We start from the raw sequence: 24,174 nt of genomic DNA on the forward strand, positions 1-24,174 counted from the left end.
AAAAAAAAAAAAATATATATATATATATATATATATATATATAAAAGAAAAAATAAATAAATAAATAAATATAAACTTATTTTTTGTGGGATTAGACTTGGGGTGTTTTCACTCCTGATCGCCTGGTAGATTCAGTTCTACTGGGGATCAAAGTTGCAACATTTGTTACATTTTCAGCTGCTGTGGTTCACTTTCTCACTCCAGTGTGTCAGATGATCAAAACTAGTAGACAAACTTGTTCCCCTCCTCGCCTGTGGTGGCGCTGCACCAATAACTACTGGAGGAAATAACACCAAAACATCTGAAGAAGACCTGAGCACTTCCTTCTTCACCAAAGGTAAACAAAAATGCAGTGTTGTCAGCTTTGTAGGATTTCACTTTTGTCTTTGGCAAAAGAGGACAAACCATCACTCCAGCTAGAGCTGGACACATGGGTTTGTTTAGGTTGCATTTACCCAGAATGCCCTGCGCATATAGTCTGCTTCCTGCTTTTGGATCTGTCTTGATAAAACTCAATTTTGTAATTGCATAGTTTCCATTAAATAAGAATCGCAATTAAAATCACATGTGAATAAGTTTGTTCACGCAAAACAAACTTATTCAAACACGCTGTGCCATCATTCTCCTACCACTTCCTGTTGTCATCTTCATCTTTTCAGCCAGTAGTAACATCCGGTTGTTGAGCACATGACTTGTGTGATGGAAAAAAAGTGTTTCCATAACAGTTTTGCGAAATACACTAATTTTGATACAACCGAAAAATCAGCTCATTCTAGCAGAAAAAACTTTTTAGAGAAAAACGTGAATTTTTTCCAACGTTGGCATGTTTCCATTAAGCAAATTTTTTGCATAATTCCAAGTTACGCAATTATACGATGAGCGGAAATGCAGCTATTGACACACAGGACAAACAAATGTGCAACATTTTTGGAGTAGTCAGTTAACCATAGTCATGTTGGTAAACATGACTATGAGGCTGGGATTCAAACCTGGGATCTTCTTGCTGCCAGGCAACAGAGCAGCAAGCAAAACCAAAGAAAACGTCTAAATTGTTCTTTTGAATGTCTCTGTGCACATTTAATAGATCAGTTCAAGACAAAATAGCATTATTCGCTTAAACTGGGAAATACTGCTTTGAGTTCATCGTACATGAGTTTACAAGTAGAAAATACAAAGAGGCAGTGAAGAAGAACCAAACTTATGAAGGCGCTCTGACCTGTTTTTCGTAAGTGTGATGAATAATGTGGCTGGACTCATTATGAGGTGCTTTGGTTCTTACAACAGGAGCAGAGGACAATTACAGAAGTTGACACTTCAGGGGATAAAAGCCCAGGCCACTTGTTCAGCAAAGGCAGGAGTGACTGTCGGGGTTTGGGGTTAAAGGTTAGCGTTAGCTGCTCTGGGCCACTGCAGCCCGTTGACTCTGAACAGCAGGGTCAGCTGTGGGGGCGTGGAGACCTTTCCTCAAGGTGCAGAGTTCTAACCAGAACAAGAACTGAACATTTAAAGAAAAGATGGGAAACACACAAAACATGCTTGTTTTTAGCATGGAAAAAATCAAGTGTTACCAAAGTATTGCAGCAAAAAAAATCCAAGTAAATGTTAATAAAATAAACATTTAAAAAAATAAACATTAAATAAGTAAATGTTAAATAAATATCCCAAGGGATGAAAGATGGGTAATCAATGAATACATCAGAAACTTCAGTTTTAGCACAATTTCTTTTAGCCTGACTTGACCACAGAAACGTCCTTCACAAAGGAAATCACATTCAACTTCTCACACACTGATCAGCAGATTGATCAGCATGGAAGAGGACTGTGATCACTCAATAAAAAAGAATTCTGACTTTAATCTCAGAAGATTAGAGTCAAAATTCTGAGATTAAAATCGGAATGAATTCTGATAATCATTATTTGTGAACTTCACCCACAAAAAATGTAAATAAAACTATTACAGATAAAAAATGGCTTGCTGCTAGAAAAAACGTACATTTTCAAACATGAATCCTTCAAAAGACTCTTTTGAAGCGAACGGTTCCCTTCAAAGACCCATAAGTCGCACCGCTAACATACATACTAATAAACATTTTGCTGCAGCAGAGGCGCAGATAACACGCATGCCGACTATGTATTTGTGCATCGACTGGAAATATGCATTACAACCTCCAGACCCCGAGTGTATTAACAGCAGAGTGATTGTCTTGTTGCGGCCCCTCAGGCTCCCGCGCTGAATATACTTGAATCTGAGAAGAAGAGGGGCTCCAGGGTCGAGGGCTCCTCCCTCGCCGGCCGCCTCTTCAGCACCAACAGATAATTGTCTCCTCCTTTACCTGGAGAGAGAACGCCGGGTTTCTAGGACCTCCGCTCGGCGCTCCTCCTCTCTCGCGCAGCCCGAGATGTCACCGCGGTTTGCCATAATTACTTTTGCTGATAGAGGTGAGCGCGAGGACATTTGCATCAGATGAGGCGCCGAGAGGTTCAAGTCTCCCCCACTCGTCATACGCGGCTTTTAATGTCACCGTAATCTCTAAAGGTTAGCACCGGCACCGCTACCGCTGGATCTCCACAACTAGCTGAATCAGTGATTTGGAAATAGGTTTGACATTGAGTTCGGTGAAACTCCAGAACGCACACAGTCTTGGGAACACACACACACATACATACATATATATATATGTATATACACACACACACACACACACACACACACACACACACACACACACAGCGATAAGCACAAAGTAAATACAGGGGGAAAACATGGAGTTATGCTGTTTGTCTTCCGTTAGTCTTTTGAGCCGTATCCCTGAACTAACATATCACACTGAGATTAGGGAGGTGAGGGTAACATCAGCAGCCCCCTCCTTTTATGAACCATTTAGGCTGCAGGGATAAACCAACAACAGAATCAATAGATAATGAAATGTGCATTTGTTAAAAAATATAGATTTTCATGGGATCCATCTTCCTGTAAATATTTTCTCCCTCCTACTCTTTCTGAATCTTTAGGAAGTCATCAGAAAATCTCTCCTCTATCAACCCTTTAATAACGTTTTTACCAGCGTTGCAGTAAGAAGTACCGCCTATAATGAGCTCAGCAGATGCATCATTTCACCAGGTGTTTGCTAATTGCTGCTGGCTAGTCTGAAGGAGCCGAGTGAGGGAGCGCTGCTCTGTGAAGTGGAAGTTTGGAAACCGCAGCTCAGAGGAGGAGGTTTGTCCTTGAAGGCGGAGCTAGGGCCAGCCAGGTGTTTTACACAGCTGAATGTTTGCTACGGGAGATCAAACATGCATGAAGGAATCAAAACATCCAACACCAGTATGTCAAAAAACTACCGACGTCAGCCGACAGTGATGTTGATGCCAATATGTCCCACATCCCTAGTTTTAATGTCATAGATAAATATTGCTCTCACATTACACTGGCACACATTTCCCACTCTAGAATGTACAATTTGAACAGCATATAAACTACGCTGCCACAGATTCTTTTGGACATGTCAGAAACTTTTGCTCCAACAGCGCCACAGTAAACAACCCATACAACTTACTGCTACAAATTCAATGCAGCTGCAACTAAAATCAGTTAAAGATGAAAGGGAAACTTGTACCATTGCTTACTTGACTAAAATCAGCTAATTCTGACCACACAGGTAAACATCAAATTGTCCTTCCCAGACAGTCAGTTTATCCTTTAATAACAACGACTTCAAATAAACGTAACACACCTGGTCATGGCACAGCAGAATACTGCAAATTGCACACCACTGATCCCAGTAAACATGCACTACTCTGATCAGGAGAACATCAACAGTGACACACAGATTGATTGATATGTCAGAAATGTATATTCCACAAACTTTCCTTTATTATGTGTCTATCCATGTGATTTAGTAATCACCAAAATACGTGGGAAATAGGAAAAAAATTACAACAGAGGCTTCAGGTTTAAAGAGCATTCAGAGTTCCCTCACAGGGTCAGTGAGGTTTGTATCAATAGTTCCCCCTCCTTGGTCCACATAATAAATGATATCATCCATTGGAAAAAAAAAAAATCATATTCTGATTATATCTGTTTGATATCAAAACTCCTTGATGACCTGGAACACTTAAGAATGACCACAAAAAGCAAAAACAGAAGGGGGCAAATACTCCACGGCACCGCACAACGCCTGTCAAAAATGTCATGCTGTTGTCATGTATGATCAGAAATGATAAAAGTAGTTTTTTAGGAATTTTTTATTTTTGGTTCCCACCAGGGCACACAAGCACGTTTTCAGGTTTTCTTGCTCGTTAGAAGGCTGGGAATGGAAGACGGTAACCTCAGAGAGATGCAATTTGGAAATGTCCTTGAATCCACTCGGCAGCTGAGCACCGACGCTGCAGAGGTGTTCAATAAAGAAAACCTGCGTCTTTGTCTTTGTGTCACGGTTTCTATTCCTCCCGATCATCCACTCAGAGACAGCGACTGCTTGCCGTAGACTCCAAATCCCACACCTCCCAGAGCACAGGCGTCTGTTCCTCACACTTTCCTCATTCTCTTCTTAGTTTTTTTTTCTCCTGCTTCTCAGATTCTGGTGACATTTTCCCAAAGCCAGATCTTTGCCTTGAGACATTGTGCATGTGCCCACACCTCTCCAACACCATGGAAGTACACACATGCGGCACGCGCAAAAGCAGATACACACACACACACACACACACACACTGTTCGCCTGGAGTCAGGCCCCTCAGAGAAGCTGGAGCCCGGCGCAGAGCAGAGGCTCTGGTGAATTCTCTGCTCCGCCTGCCAGTGCTGCTCTTTTGATCTGCAGCCAGCTGATGACAGATCTACATTAGGCTCATAGTCTTCCCTGCATTCGCAATCCCCCCCTACTCCCGATACCCATCCTCCTCTCATACAGGGAAGGGTGCCCCTCTAAAATGTACAGCATTAGTAAATCTAGATTCCAGTGAGGTCACGACTCTTAAGAGTTTTCTTACATCAGACAGAGAACTGTTGGTGCAGACTGGCTTCCAGATGTCAGAAGAAAACAGAATGTGTGTGGACTACAGATCCTGTAGAGCAAAAAAAAAGTCTGATATATTCATATCAGATTAAGAAAACATACTGAACTATGTTTTGTTGCATCAATCTGCATCCAGAATTCCTAGCATCCATCCATCCGTCCATCCATCCATGGCAGGGTTTACTTCAATTAAACCAAGATCAAAGTTTTAGGTGGATCAGACTTTAGTTTTTGACCTGCATCAGAGTTCGATTATACATCCCCAAACGAACAGGACCTTCAACACAAATGAGCCAGAGTTCGATTAAAGTGGACTAAACAGGGCCGGTGTGAACGCACCTGATTACAATGTTAGACATATACAAGTAATACAAACTTTTAGTAACTAAAAGTTTTAATTCCCCAACCCATCACATTACCATTCAGATAGTCACATAAATGTGTATCTTTCTCTAGAAGTGGTTTAAATTTTGTCAATAATTCTCTTAATAATAATAAACATTTTCAGTAATCCTTAAAGTTTAAATTTTATCCAACTTGGAGACATTGGACTCACAGCTGCTGAAGTGCAGTGAGTGACAGACAGCGACGGAGCAAAGAAAACCCAACCAGCTGTTCTGTCTGAGAGGCTGCCCCTGCCTTTCACTGCACTGAGCAGCAGGAATATCTGTTATTTGTCTTGGTGAGCATGTGGAGGTTAAGACCATATTGCTTCTGTTTGTTACTACAGACCTGTACTTTGATTCACTGAAGCAAAGCCTTTGTGATGGCTGTAAATTGCCAATCAACCCTTCACATTACCATTCAGACAGTCGCCGCGACGTCCCTATCAAAAGGTCACGGCCTGTCTCAGAGGAGCGCAGAGCGTTATTATGTCACACCCTCATAGGTCGTTTGATGTATTTTCTTGCCAGGAGGAGAGAGAGGTGCTCACAGATGCACGGCGGCGTTGTGTTTGCATCTCAGAGCTTCAATGACGTCGGCGTGATGGAGATTTCTTTCGCCAACAAAACGAGGGTGGCAACAGAAGAACGAGCGCATCAGGACACACGGGAGCAAATTAGACAGAACAAATGTGAGGAAACACAGGAAACATGGGAGTCAGGGCGAACTGGGGTGGAGGGGGACTGCGAATGACGTCAGCGATGGATTCAGCATTGCGCCTAACGCCGACCGCCCATTTGCAAATATCATACGTTATCACTGCATCTGTCGCCAAACAGCCTAAAAATGTCAGCTGAATCGCAGGCGCGCCTTTTTATCTTGAGCCCTGCACGAGGGCGCCGCTTCGCTATTCAACAGGCGGCCAAATGTCAAGCAAAGTGTTGTATGGAAATGACTAATTTGACCTATATCAGCTGCTTCTTTTCTCTGCTAACACGGTTCACTCTGGTCTGCTATCAGACTGCAGGAAACACAGCGGTCCTAAACAGGTCTTATAAAAATACAGAGAATTCGTAAAGTATTCATGGCCACTATAACGCCCCGTAACGTTAGTATGGCTGAGGTGATGAGTCGATTTTTGAAATAATTCTCAACTAATTTAGGAATCAATCATTTACTCAAAAAAGAAGGCCATTTTCTAAAAGAACAACATACAGCCTAGTGATTACAGTAAAACTTTACAAATATAAATTTTGCTAAAACTCCTGAAGTGGCATCGTTTTGGCAAAATCTCCAAAAAAATATCTCCTATTAAGCACTTTTTGCTACCAATTATTAATCTTTGAATAAAAAAAAAGATCAGTAGATCAACGCTACACTGTACTGATGTTAAGTCAAACAAAAAAGGCTGAACTTTTCACATGATGTTCAAAATGTTCTGTTAGCTGCAGATCTTTGTCCCTCTAAATGACAGGCCATTTACAGACAATATGTTTTTTATACAGGTTTATCTTAATCACTGACCTCAGTGTGTTGTTCTTTCAGAAAATGGACTTTTTGGAGTCTGTAGCGATTACACGATTACTAAATTAGTTGTTGATTATCTCAATAATCGATTAATCACAATTAATCTAATTAATCGTTTCAGCTCTAATCCCCCACCTTAAGCTTGACAATTATTTAATTATATAGAGGAAAAATTTAGAAATATTAAACACTTTTCTGATTCACAGTAAGATTCCCAGCAGCTTGTTTCAGTGGCATTTTAAATCCCTATCCAGTTTTCGGACTATCTGTTGCAGGAGAGCATGCAGTCACTTCTTGCAAACAAATCAGCCGCCTTAGAAGCAACGCTCTTTGAAACTCTGCTCCTCCAAGGTTTCCCTCTCATTTGGAATCTAAACCTCCCTTCATTTTTCTGGGTAATTCTGTCCTGTAGGAGCAGCAGCTGTTTGCATGAATCTTTAATGTTCACCCACACTAAGCATGCCTTTCCAACAGATGAGAACCAAGACGATCACCTTGATTTGAAGTCCAGAACCCTTTCAGAATTTCAAATACCTCATTGAGCAACACTTTCAAATGTTGCAAATTAGTAGAAGAAAAACAACTCCAGTAAGAATGGTATGAAAGCGGGCCAGTCCAAAAGAAATGTTTGAAGTACAGAGAATAAAATGTTGGTGTTTAATCTCGGTTTACTCTTAGTTCACACTACATAGGAAAACAGAAAGCAGCACCTGTTTTTCCTTTACTGTCTCACATCAAATCCGACCAAACTTTTCCTACACACTTTGCAGATTACATTTTTCTGCTCCTGGTCTGATTATTTAACTCTTCTTCGGTTGAAGATTGTGTCATTTAAACCGCACAAGCTTTTTATTCTGTGTACTTTTCCAAAGTTCATTTTTTTGCATGTGTGAAGTTTCAGAAAGACCGTCATACCGTCACTCCGCCCCACAGTCACTGTCTAACCGTGACATCTGCCATGCTCCTCCTGAGCATGATGCTAAGACTGCAGGAGGATTAAGAGACTTTGGTCCATTGGACCCCTTTAGCTTTACCCCATGTGCGTTGTCCCGGCGGGGATCACACCGATCCCGAGCGCGCTTTTACCCCCGACATTCCTCCTATCTGACCGTGACATATGCTGCACTCCTCCTGAGCGTCACACTAAGACCGCAGGAGGTTAAACCTGAATTAGATCCAGATAGTTGACGTTTTTTGCACCTACCTCTTTAACAAGTTCTTCCTTTGTGCTCTCAGCTGTGCTGCTTCCCGCTAGTCCTGTTTTGATATCGACTAGTTACATCATCAACAAGTTTTAGCCGACAGTTAGCCGGCAGACTACAGATCTCTATCATAGGCCAAATTTTTATTGTTTCTGCTGTATATATTGTGCATTATTAACGTGATAAAAGAAAAAGGATGAAATGGTTTGCTACTAATTGTCAACACTAGGACAACTAGATAAGGCATCACATTTCACAGGTCAGGAAAAAGTTTAAAAAGAAACAGCAGGGCAGTGGGAAGTAGGTCAGTTATGCTAGCTTGACTTTGACAAGTTAACATGTAAATGTGCTGTGGAATTTGGTGTTTAGGTTCCGTAAAAAAAGAAATTAAAAAAAACTGATGACCCATACACTCTGACAGATCATCAGTAGAGCAGCTGCATAAATTAGCTAATCAACCACCGCTGTGTTCATACTATCACTTATTAATAATGGCAAAATAAACATTGAGTCTGAAAACATAAAACTGTAAGAGAATGAAGGTTATATTCTTTGTGTGGGAAATGTTTATGTCTTTTTTGGTGTTTAGTCCTGATCAGTGTTGTAGCTACAGGTAGCGTAGTCAACACAGAGCGTGAGAAAATAAGACGAATACAAGCAGTTTTCAGTGTTTCTGCATTATTTTCCCAATTGCTGTGGCACAAAGTTAATACCTACATCTCCAGGTTTCATTTTGTTAGCAGAATCATCCTAGCGTGGCTATGGATGGCGAGTAAAAGAATCGTCTTTTGTTCCTCCAACATCACGCAAATATGCCTTCTGAACAGAGAAGAGGATGATTTTGAATATGTTTTGAAAGTCGGACAAGCTTAGACAAGAGTAAAAGGCGCAATAGAATTGTTAATCCTACATTGGAGTACTTTGTCCCAGGACCTGAATCGATCTCTTCCTCTCCACAGAATAACTATTTCTACATTTACTTGAGTTAATAAAAGGTATTATCTTTTGCTTTTAAGGTGAACTTTCTTTGAAACAGTTGTTACAAGCATAACACAGCAGTATTGGGGTCATCACAACACAACAAAATTACAGCATCAACAATTCATGAAGCTGCCTCTGCTTGTTGCTTTTGCATACATGTAAGCAATGAAATTTGAAGCTCATAATGACAGCAGCAGAGGGCCATGTGACGGCAGCAGATCCGCTGTGATGAATTAACGTCTTCAGCACGCTAATAATTAGGCAAGCTGATGTGCAGGGTGAGCATACTCAGAAAAAGACATTTGCACACACCCAAACATTGTTGTGTAATCTAAATTTAGAAGAAAATTAATCAGTTCTTTGGGTAAGTTGTTTAGCTATTGTAGCAGGATATTTGGACTTGTTTAAACTTTATAAAAGGTTGCAAAAGAAATTTTAAAATAGAAAAAGCAATAATGGCACCAAAGTGCAACTACTGCAAGTGACTATCTTCGTCCATCCAACACAAGCATGGTTTGGTACTTTCAAATTGTCACCATAACCGAAAGTGAAGACCAGAAGACAATCCTAAAATCATCATTTCTATTTATGGATCCTTGACTTGCCCCACAGCGCTCAAATACATCAGGTGTAAAACTTTCAAGCTAAGAATCAAATCATAATCAACTTCATTGTTGAAAGCATAATAAACACTTTGCTTAAAAGCAAATGTGTTTTTATTGCAGCTGAGGCGCGTTTGCCTTTCCTAAAGCCTCCTCTCTATGTGAGAGCAGCATTTTCTGTTTTACTAAAGCAAACGAAGGCAGCTGCAGGAAAACCCATTTGAACACAAACTACAAAGAGAAGAAGGGATTACCTTGAGAAGTTCAGATGCGTTTGTATGAGAGACTGCGTCGGGTGGCATGGACGGGACACATGAACACGTCTGCTTCTGCTGTACCTGGCAAACGATGACAGTGATCAGACATCAAACATCACTTTATCAATCCTGCAACACAACAGACAAAGAAAATGAAGAAAAGTTTGAACAGACAGTAGTCCAACTCACAACACACACGGAGTCATTCACACACACACAGCAACGCACAAAAAAAAAAAAAAACATAAAAAAATGCTTTAAATTCCCAAGGCGGCCGTAGACTCAGCAGACTGCGTCGCCTGGCGCCTCACTGTTTAGGATGAATCTCCAGAGCCCCCCGCCCAGAGGAGAACAGCGCCGTGCCAAGGATGTCCAGAAACGTTAACTGTCACCGTCTGTATTCCCGCTCAGACACTGACGGCTCTGACGAGGAGGCGCTGCGCTCCCTACGCCGGGGCAGGGTAATTGGCTAGAGATGATGGGCCATAAACATACATCAGAGGGGCGGCGGAGCGCCAAGCAGACAGCTAACTAAAGGCTCCCCTTCTGCCGAGTAGCTCTTGTTTGTCGTACGCACATGTACACACGCGCTCTTCATTGTCTTGCTCTCCCTGGGCATTCAGTCTCTTTGAACACACGGGCTGGCCCTCCGCTACTGTAGCAGAGAGAGGAAAAAGCCCGCCACTCCCCTCTATTTATCACCATAAACCCACTTTGGCATGCTGTGTACGGTATTCTGACTGTTTCCTCTCAGCGTTACGGCCATGCCCGTCTCCGCCAGGATGCTCTTTCCTCCTGTTATCATCCACTGATATATAAAGGTAGTGCCCCATTCAAAATGCATCATAACCATAACTGATAGGATGTACCTCTGTCTTACCATTACTACCAGCACACAGCGGTGGGTAATAGGCTATCCTGTTCCTGCGGTGCTATCACCGCCATGCAGACTTCACATCCCATTACCATAAAAACTTGTGTCATAATAAGCAGGGAGATCCCTCTGGTCATGACCACAACTCTTCCAGAGGAGGTCAGCCATGTCAGAGGGTCTCTGGGGGTTCAGCGAAAACAGGGCTGTGTGAGGGTGTTTCCATCCTGTTCCTTCTTATACCCCAACACAAATATTGAAGACACTCTTAAAAAATCTAAAAAATAAAAAATAAAAACTTAGAAAATGCCCCATGCTTCTACCACTCTAACTGGTTCTAAAATTCCATTTTGTAAGGTGACGTGTGGCGTGGTGGGTAGAGCTAACGCCCCGTATGCCAAGGCCACAGTCCTTATTGCGGTTCTCCTGAGTTCTCCTGAGTTACATTCCCGACCTTGGTACCTTTGCCGCATGTCTTCAGCCCCTTCTTTCTGCCCCCTTCCTGTCTACCTACTGTCAGAAAAATTGAAAAAGTTGTGTGCGCTCTAAACAATCATCCCCCACTGCAAATAGAGAAGTGCCAGGCCAAACAGTATCTATGCCAGCAATAAAATGCTTCATGCTTTAATTGCTCGATATTTAGAAGCTGTCATGAGCCGTGTTTTTCTGTTTAGTTATTTTGGGATTTTCTGTGTTTAGTCCTGTTTCCCTGAGTCTCTGTGTTGTCCTGTCAGCCCTTGATTGTTCCCAGGTGTGTCTCGTTCCCTTGATTACCCCTGTGTGTATTTAAATCCACCTGTTGTCTCTGTCTCTTGTCGGGTCCTCGTCAAACGTACGTTGTATGTCATTTGTCTGCCTGCCATCACAGTAGAAGTGTAAAGTCCTGTGTTGGTTTAGCTCTCTTCTTCAGTCCTTTGTTTTTCAGTTGCTACCGGTAATTAGCAGTGTGCTAACTCTCTGCCATGCTGCCTGTTCTGGACTGTTGAGCTTTCTTCATTAAATCTATCATCATCTGTATCACAACCTGGGTCTCTGCGTCTCTCCTCACCACCTCGCAACCACCACACCTGACAGAAGTGTGGGGAACTCTGACTTAATAGTTTTGTTCACTTCCTCTGTTGCCTTTGTCAAACTACACACCCCAAGATAGACAAACTTAAATTCTAAAACGGCACAGAAAATGAACGTCATCATTCACAACTTCTCCTAAATTGTCAATCACAGGCAGGCTCAACCACCTTCACTCCACATAGTGTCAGGAGTCACAGGTGTTATAAATCTGGAAAAAAAAAAACAGAAGCACACTTCTTTTGTAAAATTGTAGACTGTAAATTTCTGCTAACAGCGTTATATAAAACTGAGCGTTTTTCCACCATACATCTGATTAGTTTCGTTAGCCTTCGTGAGACGCCATCTTGTTACAACAGGTAAAAAAACTGTTATTAATAATAACTTCATAGAGCTTTCCTCCAACAAAATCTAAACTACAATAAACCAGAATGGGATTCTGGAAAATTTTAGATTGAGAACCATAACATTACAATGTCATAATACTGGTAACTGGCATATCCATCTCTTCTGGATATTTGGCATGTTTTCGATCATGAAAATGATTAAAGGCCTTGAAACCAATGCCAGCTAATTTAGCTGACAGAGTAGAAGGTGCATGTACCATCTCAAGATGCTCCCCCTAAAGATATTTCTTATATTCAACACAGCTTTGCTGTGACTTCTGACTAAGGATTTCCCAAATGGATTGGAAGTGTTTCTAAGACTGTTTTCCGGAGACAAGTGGCAACCTGGAGACCTTCTCACAGTAAACTGAAACTTCAAGGGAAAAAGTATATCTGATGGCAAAAAGCAAGAGAGAGGAAGAGACAGAGAGAGAGAGAGAGAGAGAGAGAGAGACGAAGCAACACGCTCATTATTCAGAGAGACACTCGAGGCCACGGGAAATGGCACACTTCATTTTTCTTGTCAAACTTCTCCTGGCTTAATGGTGTGCTCACAGCAAGCGCTGAAACAAAAGGGATGGCACGGCCAGGCCCGATACGTAGGAAGGAGGGCCGACCACGACGGCGGCTGCCGCCCCAAATTCCTCCCGGCGGCGGACCACCTGTGTCGCCGAAGCCGCTGAAGGCGTTCCGCCAGCAAAATAAATGCCTCATCTTTCTGGAAGGTAGACGAGCGAATACGGCGCGGGGCTAGCTTTCGCAGTCCAAAATGAAATATGGTCTCAATTACAGTCTAACTATGGAGAGGCACAGATGTTCCTATTGTTCCTCCCATTCCACATCCTCCTGAACCGTCCCTCATTATTGCCTTCATTACCGGTGCCATCGATATGGCAGGCAGCTGCCAGAAAACCTAGATGTATCCACAACTCATGATGCAAACAGCAATTAATCATCCGTCCAGCAATTACACAATGTACCTCGTATTGATTTCAAACGTTGACACTTTTTCTATTTAATTTATACGCCGCCAGCCCCAACGACGGGGGATACACGAGGCATGCAAAGCAATCTCTCTCCGCATCCACGGAACTCTGGCTGTGTTTTGATCTGAGAAATGATGGGGCAGGTGTTACAGTACAACCTTCATTCCGCTGCATTCCAGTTTTAAAGCAAGGCAGTGGGGCTGCGGTGTCAGACAGCCTCTTTTGTTCAACGCCTAATTGGAGTAATTTATTGTCCTAACAGGCAGAGCAGCTGTAGCTTTACAGCATCGCACCAATTAAAACCAGATGCTGGAATGAAAAGATGGGGCTGAACGTGACTGGGGGACCAATCACTAGTATTAATTCAGATCACTGTGAGCTGAATACAGGAGGCTCCCTTCAACACTCTGCTTTTACAGTCGCACCGAACATGAGGGGTTTCATGACAGTCAGACCACCGAAACGTCACGCATCATTTCTAATAATGGAGGCCATTATCTGCCAGACTTAACAATGAAACAAAATCTACAGGAACGCCCAGCAGCCTCTGCAATTGCTAGAGAAGTGACATTCACATACGATTCAATTCTTCTGAACGGCTCTTTACCCTGAACGACACGACGGGGTTAATGAGTCATTCTTTGTTTTTCACAACTTCCATCCATCCATTTTCTTTATACCCTTGTCCCTTAGTGGGGTCAGGAGGGGTGCTGGTGCCTATCTCCAGCTGATGTTCCAGGCGAGAAGCGGGGTACACCCTGGACAGGTCGCCAGTCTGTCGCAGGGCATCACAGAGACAAACAACCATGCAGTCAAACACTCACACCTAGGGGCAATTTGGAGAGGCCAATTAACCTGACATGACCTGTGGGAGGAAACCGGAGTACCCGGAAAAAACCCACCATGCACAGGGAGAACATGCAAACTCCATGCAGAAAGACCGGGGCTGGGAATCAAACCCAGAACCTTCTTGCTGCAAGGCAACAGCTCTACCAACTGCGCCACTGTGCAGCCCTGTTTATTAAATGTTTATTTTTTGCAAAACTACAACAGAATCGCCTTTTTAATTGTTTTTTTTAATCAACAGTCACATGATCAAAACCAAATGTTACCACTACTGCAAATCACAATCACATTTGCTGTAACTTCTTTAAAATATATATATATTCAATATTACAAGTAGCACCAAAATTTTATAAATACACAGATCACATAAAAAAAACTACATGGGTTTTTGACATATTTTGAAATGTTATAGTTTATGAAAATACATACATAAAATAAATTTGTAAGATTGTGGTTATTTACTAAATACAGATGATTCCATTTATATATGAACTTCACTTTCAAAAACAATTACAAATATTACTATATTACGGCTAAAATGGCCTGTTCTCAGAAAAGGTTTCAAAAATGGGTCATTTCAAAAGGCAATAAGTGACATCACTAGCAATTAACCAAACTTTGAAAATCTTTCCCTGCCGTCAGTCTTTAAAGTAGTTTGTTGCCACAAAATGTCCAACCGAGTGTCGGGTGAAAACAAGCACGAACTCTGAGGAGTAAACGGGAGTAAAAGATCAGATCTCTCCAGGGCAGAGGTAGCCTCGCCGTACTGCGCTTGGCCTCGACTGCCTGTTTAGTTCAGGCGCTTTACTCAAAGAGCCCCGGGGACGGACGCAAACATGAGTAACGCGGTGAGATGGAGGAGGCAGAGAGGAGTTAACACCTTGCTACTGAGAACAACTTCTTTGGCTTAATATTCAGAGGCAGAAGGCAGTGAATAATGAGAAGGACCCAGTCGAGGTGTCCGCTCTTTAGCTCATCTGTCACTTCTATTGCATTTTAATAAAGTGTTTGTTTCTTCTGGCACCATTTGCGCTTAATGGAGAGTGTCACATGTTTGGCTTATTTATCATTGTGCTTTCTCCCCTGCAACAAAATGCTGCCATTTGTCATATAATGTATTGTGAAAGAAAAAGAGAGATTAACATGTTATTGATGATATATTGTGATGGATTTTATCACTATTGTGTCAAAAAGTACAGACATACTATTTCCCCCAGCTCGAGTTTAAATGTGACCTTAATAAGTAGGAAATATTTTGGAGCCATCGTAGTGGCCACTTTATTAGGTACACACTTTTGCTACAAAGCTGGGCTATGTAGCTTTTATCAAAAATATAAACCTAGGTCTGGGTTCGACTGAAGTGAACTCTAGTGTGGTTTGAATGCATATGTGAATGACAAGCGGACCATAAGCAAGAAGCAGACTGTAGCATAAAGCATTCTGGGTAAATACAACCAAGACAAATAAGCACGTCTAGCAGGAGAAATGGCTCGTGGTCTTTTGCCAAAGACAAAAGAGAAATCCTATACTGCTGAAATTGGACACAACTCAGTTTTTGTTTATATTCTTTTTGGTGCAGCGCCACCACAGGCGAGAAGGGGGAACAGGTTTTTCACAGGATTTTGTTTAACACAGTGCAATGTGAAAGCCGTCCATAGCATCTGAAAATGTAACAAGTGTTGCAAATTTGTTCACCAATCAAACTGAGTCTACCAGACTATCATGTGTGAAAACACCCTAAATGAACAGTAGACATTCCTCAGATAAAAAATATTGACTAGATATATTTAGTTTCAATATTTTCATGGGGCACAGTCTTAAAGGAACACCTGTCCTGACATCTTGTTAAAGCCATAACTTCTCTATCTACTTAGCAAATTAGTACATTTCTTTTGCTAGAACCACCACAGGCTTCATTGTTCAAATTAAATGTGAGAATCAAATCAGATCGAAATCATTTAATAGAGTGCAAGTTTGACACGACATGAGTCAAACTCCATTTCTATAATTCATCTATATTATTGTTGTTCCAAGCGATCTTCTGAGAAACAATTAGGGACTATCGAGTCTACGTGGAGATAATTGCTTCGTTGGGACACGAGTGACTGAATCACACTTGCAGTTTCCACTAATGAAGAACCCAGCGGAGAGATGATTCATGGATTCGTTCGGCTGTTTGACACTTTCCGCTATCGGAATCCCGTCTCCGCCCGGAGTGCCTCTGAATCCCATTCCACTCCTCGACATACAACCGTAGACTTGAAACAATGAAACAACAATTTGGCGCGCCTTTTCGCTGTGGCCATGACAACGGTCGCACTGCTCCTGAACTTGGCGGCACTCCGGCTCACACTCTCACAGGGAGTCTGACTGTTTGAGGGCAAAAGAGCTGTAAGCCTCAACTGGATGCCAAGTAACCCCGGCGCTTTACGAGGAAAAGGAGCTCTGACCCAATTAGCTTTGTTAAATAAAGTTCCAGTGGCTCTCATTTAAACCACCGCGTCCCACCTCCCCTCTTCCTCTGCTTGTGTTTTTACAGTACAAAGTGATTACAGATTTAATTAGCTGAAGACCTCGCTTCAGGGAGACTCCTAAATCCATATTGATATTTCTGCAGAGTTTGAAAATAAAGGCCTTGACTCTTGTGATGATGACTTAACGAGGGAAAACTTGGAAAGAAGAAAGGATTTGCAACTTCTCCATGCTGCTGTTTACCTTTTCCCCCTGGGGGCTAATCATTATTGCTTGGGAAAAAAAAAATAAAATCCTGAGAAATATGCAGAGAGCAAGAAGCTGATCGATACCGTCTCTCAGACATGGATTTAAACAAACCTCCTGTCAACATGCCAGCTTTCCTCTTTTGAAAATATGAGAAGTTAATAATTACTGTTTAACTCCCATAACACTTGTTTATTAGAAACGGACAATCAGAATATGCGTTTGGAGTGAAAATGCCCGATGCAGATGTTGAGTCCACACCTGTAGAACAATGGAGATGGATGAACATATTGATGGGACGACTGAACCATACATCTTCGATAGATTGTTAAATAAATAAATACAAAAAAACACTGCTGAGTGAAAAACAACTCTAAGGTTCAGTCAAGTCGCTCAGTTTAACCTGTTCGGCTCAAATACGGATGAATACAGCTGTGAGTTGACTTTACTCACAAAACCAGAGTTAAAGGTTTCATCTGGCAGAAACATTAAAAATGTATCCAAGCAACTAATGTCTAACATTAAAACATAACCTTAAGCCAGTAATATCTGGACTATAACTGAAATATTTTTTAGTAAGAGGGCATTTATGTATATATTTTTTTTTTTTTAGAATAAAAGATGTTTATTTTGGGAAGCAGAAAAATACACAGTTTTAAGTGCTCTGAATGTTCAGGGCGAAGCGCTAAAATCGGCTCTCAGTCACTGTGTTGAAGGTTCTGCTTTGGACTATTTATGAAAAGTGTTGTAAATGTTAATGGATTCACAAAAACACCAACTCTTTTCCAGCTGTATAGTAAAGCAGATTTAGACTTAAAATTATATTCATTCAACCAAGAAGTTTGATTCTAACAGAAAACCGGAGAGGGATCAATTCAAGACCATAAGACAATTGAAAAGGAGAAATGGCGACAAACATATCTGTTTTTAAGAGGTATTTTGATTTTTAAAGAAGTTCCCCTTAACATAACTTATAGACCTCCCAATACTTGATGGAAAAATCTTTATCTACTCCACAGCTGACTCCTGGTATTCATAGAGTTTAGGGACCAAAGCAGCTAGAATCCGTGAACACTTAGACCTCCCTGACAGCTGCCTATTTTAAGTTTTCACACAACAAACGTACCTTAACACACATAACTAGGCAAAGTAGAAACAGTCTTTGCACAACCACTGAAGCTAGCAATAGCTATGATCCAGTGACCATATAATTGCACAATTTGACATTCAGACAATAAATTTGCTTAATGGAAACACGCCAGTGTTCAGAGTTTTGGAGAAGATTGTGTACATTTTTGGGCACCAGTCATATAAAGAACTGTGTTGTGTATCACTAAACCTGCTCACAGTAACTACAGTTTATCATATTTTCAAATTTATTGATATTTACTGATACTCTCAATTAATAAAGCAATGCAAAACTAATTAACGATAACTTTAAACATCATTAATTGAAATTTATTGCGGCAATGTTGAATGAAAATTCTTATCATTATAAGAAAATTATCACAATATATGATACGATGTAAGCCATCCCCCAATTCCACTCCAGACTCTGGAGCTGAATATGGAAATAAATTGAAATCATTTTCTTGCTTTTATTGAAAGACACGCAGCCATATGGTAGAAGTGCTCCCAATACAGAAATTTCCAAAAGATTCTAAACTGAGATTGAAAGTGTTTCCATTATGAGAAGGTGAGAAGAATCTTAAACAGAATACAATAAATTGCCAATTTTAGCATGAAAGCCTTCACAGACTAGTGATAAAAGCTCCCAATGAAATCTTTTCAGACATTGTTCCTGACGATATGCGGGCCGTCCTATTTTTAACATCCTATTTTCTCAGGTAAGTAATGTAAAAGCAGTGTGTGTGTGTGTGTGTGTGTGTGTGTGTGTGTGTGTGTGCGTGCGCTGACTTTTTTTTAATCTCGACTGTACGGAACGCATGGCTCGTAGCCGAACGGCAGACCGGAGGAGCTGGGAGGTAAAGTGCCGACACAAGAGAGGAAATGAAAATGAGGGTGGAGAGAGCGGAGGTGTCAGAGCGGCTTGTCAAACTCTCCTAGCACGTACCGTGAATATTCGGCAGCTGACACACACACACACACACACACGCATGCACGCACACGCACACAAACAGCAGCCGAGCTGCACCCCTGGAGACAAACAAAGACAAAGAAACGGAGACAAACAGATTTTGGAGATGGATGCAGCAGATAGATAGCCGTATGGATATCCCTCCTTCTCCTCCTTCTCCTCCTTCTCCTCCCACCCCGTACCCCACATGGATGGCTGTCTGGGCCTTCATCTCAGAGCAGTGCATTTTATGAGGCAGGGCTGACAGGAAGAGTTTCCCCACAGCTGACAGCACTGCCGTCCCACTCCTACCAAGGCTCGTCTAGAGGCTCGACAAAAGTGACGATAAGTTATGGTAACAAATTTTGCTGGGCGGTAAATCGTCCCAGAAGTTATTGCGATTGTTGCTTTGAGACAATTTTCAAGTAACATAATGATAACTGCATAATAATGCAAGAACACATTCTCAAAGATCAATAAACCTTCAGTTCCAGTGAACATTTAACATTGGAATTTTAAATATTCAAAATAGACAACAGAAATAACAAAAAAATGAATTCTGAAGTCTCGGCCATCGAAAAAAGCACAAGTTGAGTGTTCTCTGGTTTTATCGAGTACAGAGTAACAGAGCGACCTCTATCACTCCCGCCTGTTGCTAGGAGTAAGCTAACCCTGATCCCAGGATGTCAAGACTAAACATGCAGTATAAAGTCACTAACTTCAAGTCTTGTGGAACAGAAGCAATCACTCTAATAACTCTGAGCTTTTTTTTGCCTCTCAAATTTATTAGAGCCGTTTTGTATTTCATTTAGCAGAGCGCAACTTTCGCCAAGAAACACTTTTTTCTCTCTCTCTGTGGTAAATGTGATCCTAGAGGATTACCAAAGTGCAACAGTTAATTTCTAGCTTCAGTCAAAGCTCTTGGAATCCAATTTTCCCCTTGGAGAAGTTTATTAATTCTAAATTTAGGCAAATAATGAACTTTCTTCTGTTTTTCTAGGATGGCAAGAATATTCATTTAACTCAAAGACTGCACCAGAAAAAAAACAAGAAAAAACTGCATCAAATATTATGTATCAGATCACATGTAACAAACCGCCATAGGTTTTTATCTGGATTCCAGAGTCACATACAAAGAACCTTTAAGATGTGTTGTAATTTGCAATTTCCCACAAAAATGTTCAAAAACATCAGGGTTAAGTGACTAACTCCTTCATGCAGGTGGCAGTACCTCTGACTTCTGCTGCACCACATAAATTAGGTTATTTTGATTGCCAAGACAAAAATATTACTAAAAGAAAAGAAGAAATTCACACAAAATCAATATATTGCCACACTTTTTTTTGGCAAATTTTACAAAATAATTTGTGGAAATTTTCAAAAACATTGGGTTTTAGTGATGCTAACTCCCACCTGCAGGTGGCAGCATTTCTTAAATTGCTGGCTCAGCCTTACCAAGTTACAGTCTGTAATTGAAACGGTGAGTAAAAGTAAAGTAACGTTTACCGATATACATAACCTCAAAAACAACTTCATTTCTTACAAATTTTTCTTAACTGACGCCGCAAAGTCCACGATTTTGATTGTAAAATCTCACTAAAAACAATCACCGATCATTTTGGGACTGACAAATGTGAAAATATGCTCAATACCATTTAAATTCAAGAATGTATTGAATGCAGACTTTGCTATATATTCATATTTCAACAGTCTGCTAATGGATTTTATTGGTACTCTCTGCCACAGGCAGCCCTTTCGCAATATTCTTGATCTTGACTTGGCCTAAAAATGAAAACGCATTTGACACCTCCTGCATTAGATAGTCCAAGGTTGAGAAGTGAATATATGTTTTCATTCCACCAGGTTCATCCAACCAGGCCCGTTATGATTTAGGGAATGCAATGTATTCTGATCAATAGGCGGGGGCCCACAGGGCAGCTGGGGTGGAGGTCCACCGCAGCTGTAAATCAGACAGAGAAGCACTTACACTTATGTCCACTGTGTGTCCTCTGGGCCATTATCGCTGGGTGCGTTCACACATCAAATTGGCAGGGGTCTTCCAGGCTAAAAAAGGAAGAAGAAAAACAAAGGGCCATTAAAGCGCAGAAACAAACCCAGCTCTGAGCACACACTTAAGCACCACTGCACAAGGACTGTGAAGAGAGTTTAGGGCCCACAGAGAAGGATAGAGACCAGAGGAGAGAGAGAGAGAGAGAGAGAGGGGGGACGCAACATTGATTTTTTCTCTCCCCCCTTCTGAAGTGCCAGTTCATCATTCTGTGAGACACACACTATCGATCCCTCGCCTTTCGTTTGTTTGTAATTTTGGGGGCTCAAAGCTGTTCACAAAGATAGATACTCTTATATGCCACTTGCAGCTGAGATGAAGAAAGGAGGGATCAAAGGATGCAGCGAGATGACCTCATTTAACAAGGTTCTCCTCACGCCGCTGCTCTCTGTGGCGTTGTTTATTATGGAGGCTTTAAAGGGAGCACGTTGTTATCCTTCCTGAGTGAAACTTTCTGTTTGTCTGTGTTCCGTAAATGTGTTTTATGAATGTGACGCACATGATCTGCATTGAAAGATCACAGACTATGGCTGTGTTTCCTCTGACCATATAATTGCACAATTTGACGTTTCAGAAATAAATTTGCATAATGTAAACATGGCAATTAAAAAAAACACTTTTTTTGATAGCAAGTTGTTTGGCTGCATCAAAATCGGTTTATTAAGCAAAACTGCAATGTTAACACTTTTTTTTTTCTTTTGCAACACACCAGTCACGATTAACAACTGGACGTTGCCGCTGACGCAAAGTTTTGAACACACTGGAAATGGAAACATAGCTACTAACCTTTAAAATGAGCCAAATTTCACTTCTCCTTATGCACACAGTCATCACAGTTGGAAGTTTCACCTGGTTTTCTTGCCTCTTCCAAGTAAACTAAAAACATTTTTTTTATCTTCTCCTCAACCTCTTGAGGTACATTTTCAACTCTATTCTCTGAAAATAAGTTAGTGAACTAAGTTTGGTCTTGCAAGTCAAGTGAGAGCATTTGATTGTAAATTGGGACTGTGTTTTATGTGCTTGTGGTTTGCGGGTAAGGCTGGTTGCCAGCATTGTGTTAGCAAGCGCAGCATCGACTGCAGCCTGTTTTCCACCGCTCCATCCATTGCTTCCAGGGAAATTCTCAACCTGGGAAAAGAACCACCCACGTACAGTGTTACCTTAGCTTCTCCTCTGTTCTTCTTCACACCCTCGCTCCCTCCCACCACCACGTATTCAGAGCAACAGAGCAGTATCACCTGACAATTCCTACGGAGGATACTAGAAAGGTCAGCGCTGCCTGGAAAGCATGCTTTACCCCGGGTTCTGCAACCAAAACAAACACCTCCGCGTGTTCACAGAAAGGACTAAGCTAATCCTGACGCTTACATAGCAACATTCTAATTGCTCGCATCAATATGAAATCATGTGTGAAGTGGTTTGCATTTTTGTCGGCATACAACGATTTGTGGTACATATGAGGAGAGGATGCTGATTGCCGTGTAGTAGAACGCAAGAACAAGCATAAAAATGCACACTCCTTTCTTTCTTTTTTTACCCCCAATGAAATCAGTTAGAAACATTGTTCAAGTACCTGGTATTTGTTAGTATTTATACACTAACATAAAAAAGACCCAGAAATGTAAAGGTATAAAACAGCAGCAGTTTATTTATATAGTCTGAGTGTGTCTGGTTCACTGGCTTCATGTTGATGTTGCTCAACTTCCCACTGTGAAGCCAACAGTGCAAAAAGAAAAAAAAAAAACTTCGGGTTTCTTTTCCCACAAATAAAAAAGGAACTGTAGCAGAATCAGCCCCTTTAAAATTAGTATAAATTGTTGTTTTTTTTTTTAGGGGGGCGGGGGGAAACATCCCAGAATTTTAATCACAATGTGAGTTTGAGGTGCTCTGTAGAGAGACGTTGAGCTACTTATTGTCTTTACTTTGTTTGAGATTTACAGTCAACGAGACTAAAAACGCTTACATAGAACATTTATATGCCAGGTAAAGACAGAGAAATATATTCAATATCAGTAAGATAATTGACGATACTGAAACCAATTTCTACATCTTTGTCATATTTGCAATAGATAGTTAAATTAAATAGAGGTCTGAGGTTCTTTACATGGAAGACCATGGTCTGAGCATTGACCTTCAGTCTGTGAAACTTCCTAAGCCCGTGTAGTCAGAATAACAAACCGCTGCAAAGGGAACGAATTGGATCAGACAGAAGAAAAACACCAGCTGTTCAAGAAAATGCTGTTTTATTGATTTCTGCACTGCCTTAACAGGAATGCATATTGGGAGCAGCGTGGCGCATCACACCTGTCAAAGGATGCCTTTACCAAACTTTGTAAACATAGAGATGAAAAGGAGATTACTGTGCTTTGGCTGTGGATAGTTTCTTCAGCTACAGCAACCCAATAGAATATAACATGTTACAAAAGATCACTGGGTGTGGGGTCAGATGCAGCTTTTATTGTTAACATTTAAATACTTTGTGCTTTTGGTTTGTTACACAGCATCGTCATTGTTTGGGTTCTTGTTTTCTGTTGTGTATAACCACAGTTTTCTATATCAGCAGGGCATCTAATGACAGCACTTTCTAGGTCTAGAAAGAAGTACAAGGACATTTCAGATTTTTTTAGGCGTGACAGAAGTCGTCTGTTTTGGTGAACACCTAACTGATTTTATCAAGGTAAAGATGCTAACCAGGTGCCAAAATTGGTCTGGCCAGGTGAGAGAGAGAGGAGCTTGTGTGTGTCTTTGTGAGTTTTGATCAAAATGATTGTAGGGTTGTATGTGTTTGTGAGATTTTTGATCAGTGCGTTTGTTTGGAGCCACCTAGTGGTGTGATTGGTGACTGCATGCAACGGGTCCGTCAGGCACTCTCGCGGCTTCCTCCACCAGAATTCTGAGGAGCGCTGGTGGAGGTAGGTGCGAGAGAGGCAGCTCTTCACTTCTTTTTTTACTTAGGGTCATATTTTTCTAGTTCAACAATTAACGAAGTATTGTAAGAATATTTAACATCTACAAATATAATTTGTAAAGTTTTTCTCGTGGTTGGGCTGGAAAAATGTGACCCTATGAGTGGGAGCTGCACCGGTTGGTGTTCGTGGCTGACCACTCAGTCACAACGCTAACCGTGTCTTTTATTTTTCAGCCTGTTGGACCACTTGCCTGCAGTCAAAGCCACATTGTGAAGAGTTT

General features: G+C 41.3%; 1 protein-coding gene across 5 annotated transcripts in view; it reads right to left on the minus strand.

Annotated features, from left to right (window-relative positions):
- The window catches only part of LOC106946939 (alpha-1,3-mannosyl-glycoprotein 4-beta-N-acetylglucosaminyltransferase C), a 179,203-nt gene that overhangs the window by 80,503 nt on the left and 74,526 nt on the right, over positions 1 to 24,174 (minus strand). For 3 of the 5 annotated variants that reach the window (XM_015031637.1, XM_015031635.1, XM_015031639.1), the window contains 2 exons: positions 20,905 to 20,981; positions 9,963 to 10,046 (listed from right to left, as the gene is read on the minus strand). The gene's annotated coding sequence lies outside the window, so the exon portion shown is untranslated. Of the gene's footprint in view, positions 1 to 9,962; positions 10,047 to 10,276; positions 11,436 to 20,904; positions 20,982 to 24,174 lie in introns of those variants that run through there. The other 2 variants (XM_015031636.1, XM_015031638.1) reach the window with 2 other exon arrangements.

Source organism: Poecilia latipinna, unplaced genomic scaffold (assembly GCF_001443285.1).
Source record: "Poecilia latipinna isolate Pla-1442-1.1 unplaced genomic scaffold, P_latipinna-1.0 Scaffold213, whole genome shotgun sequence".
NCBI classification, from domain to species: Eukaryota; Metazoa; Chordata; class Actinopteri; order Cyprinodontiformes; family Poeciliidae; genus Poecilia; species Poecilia latipinna.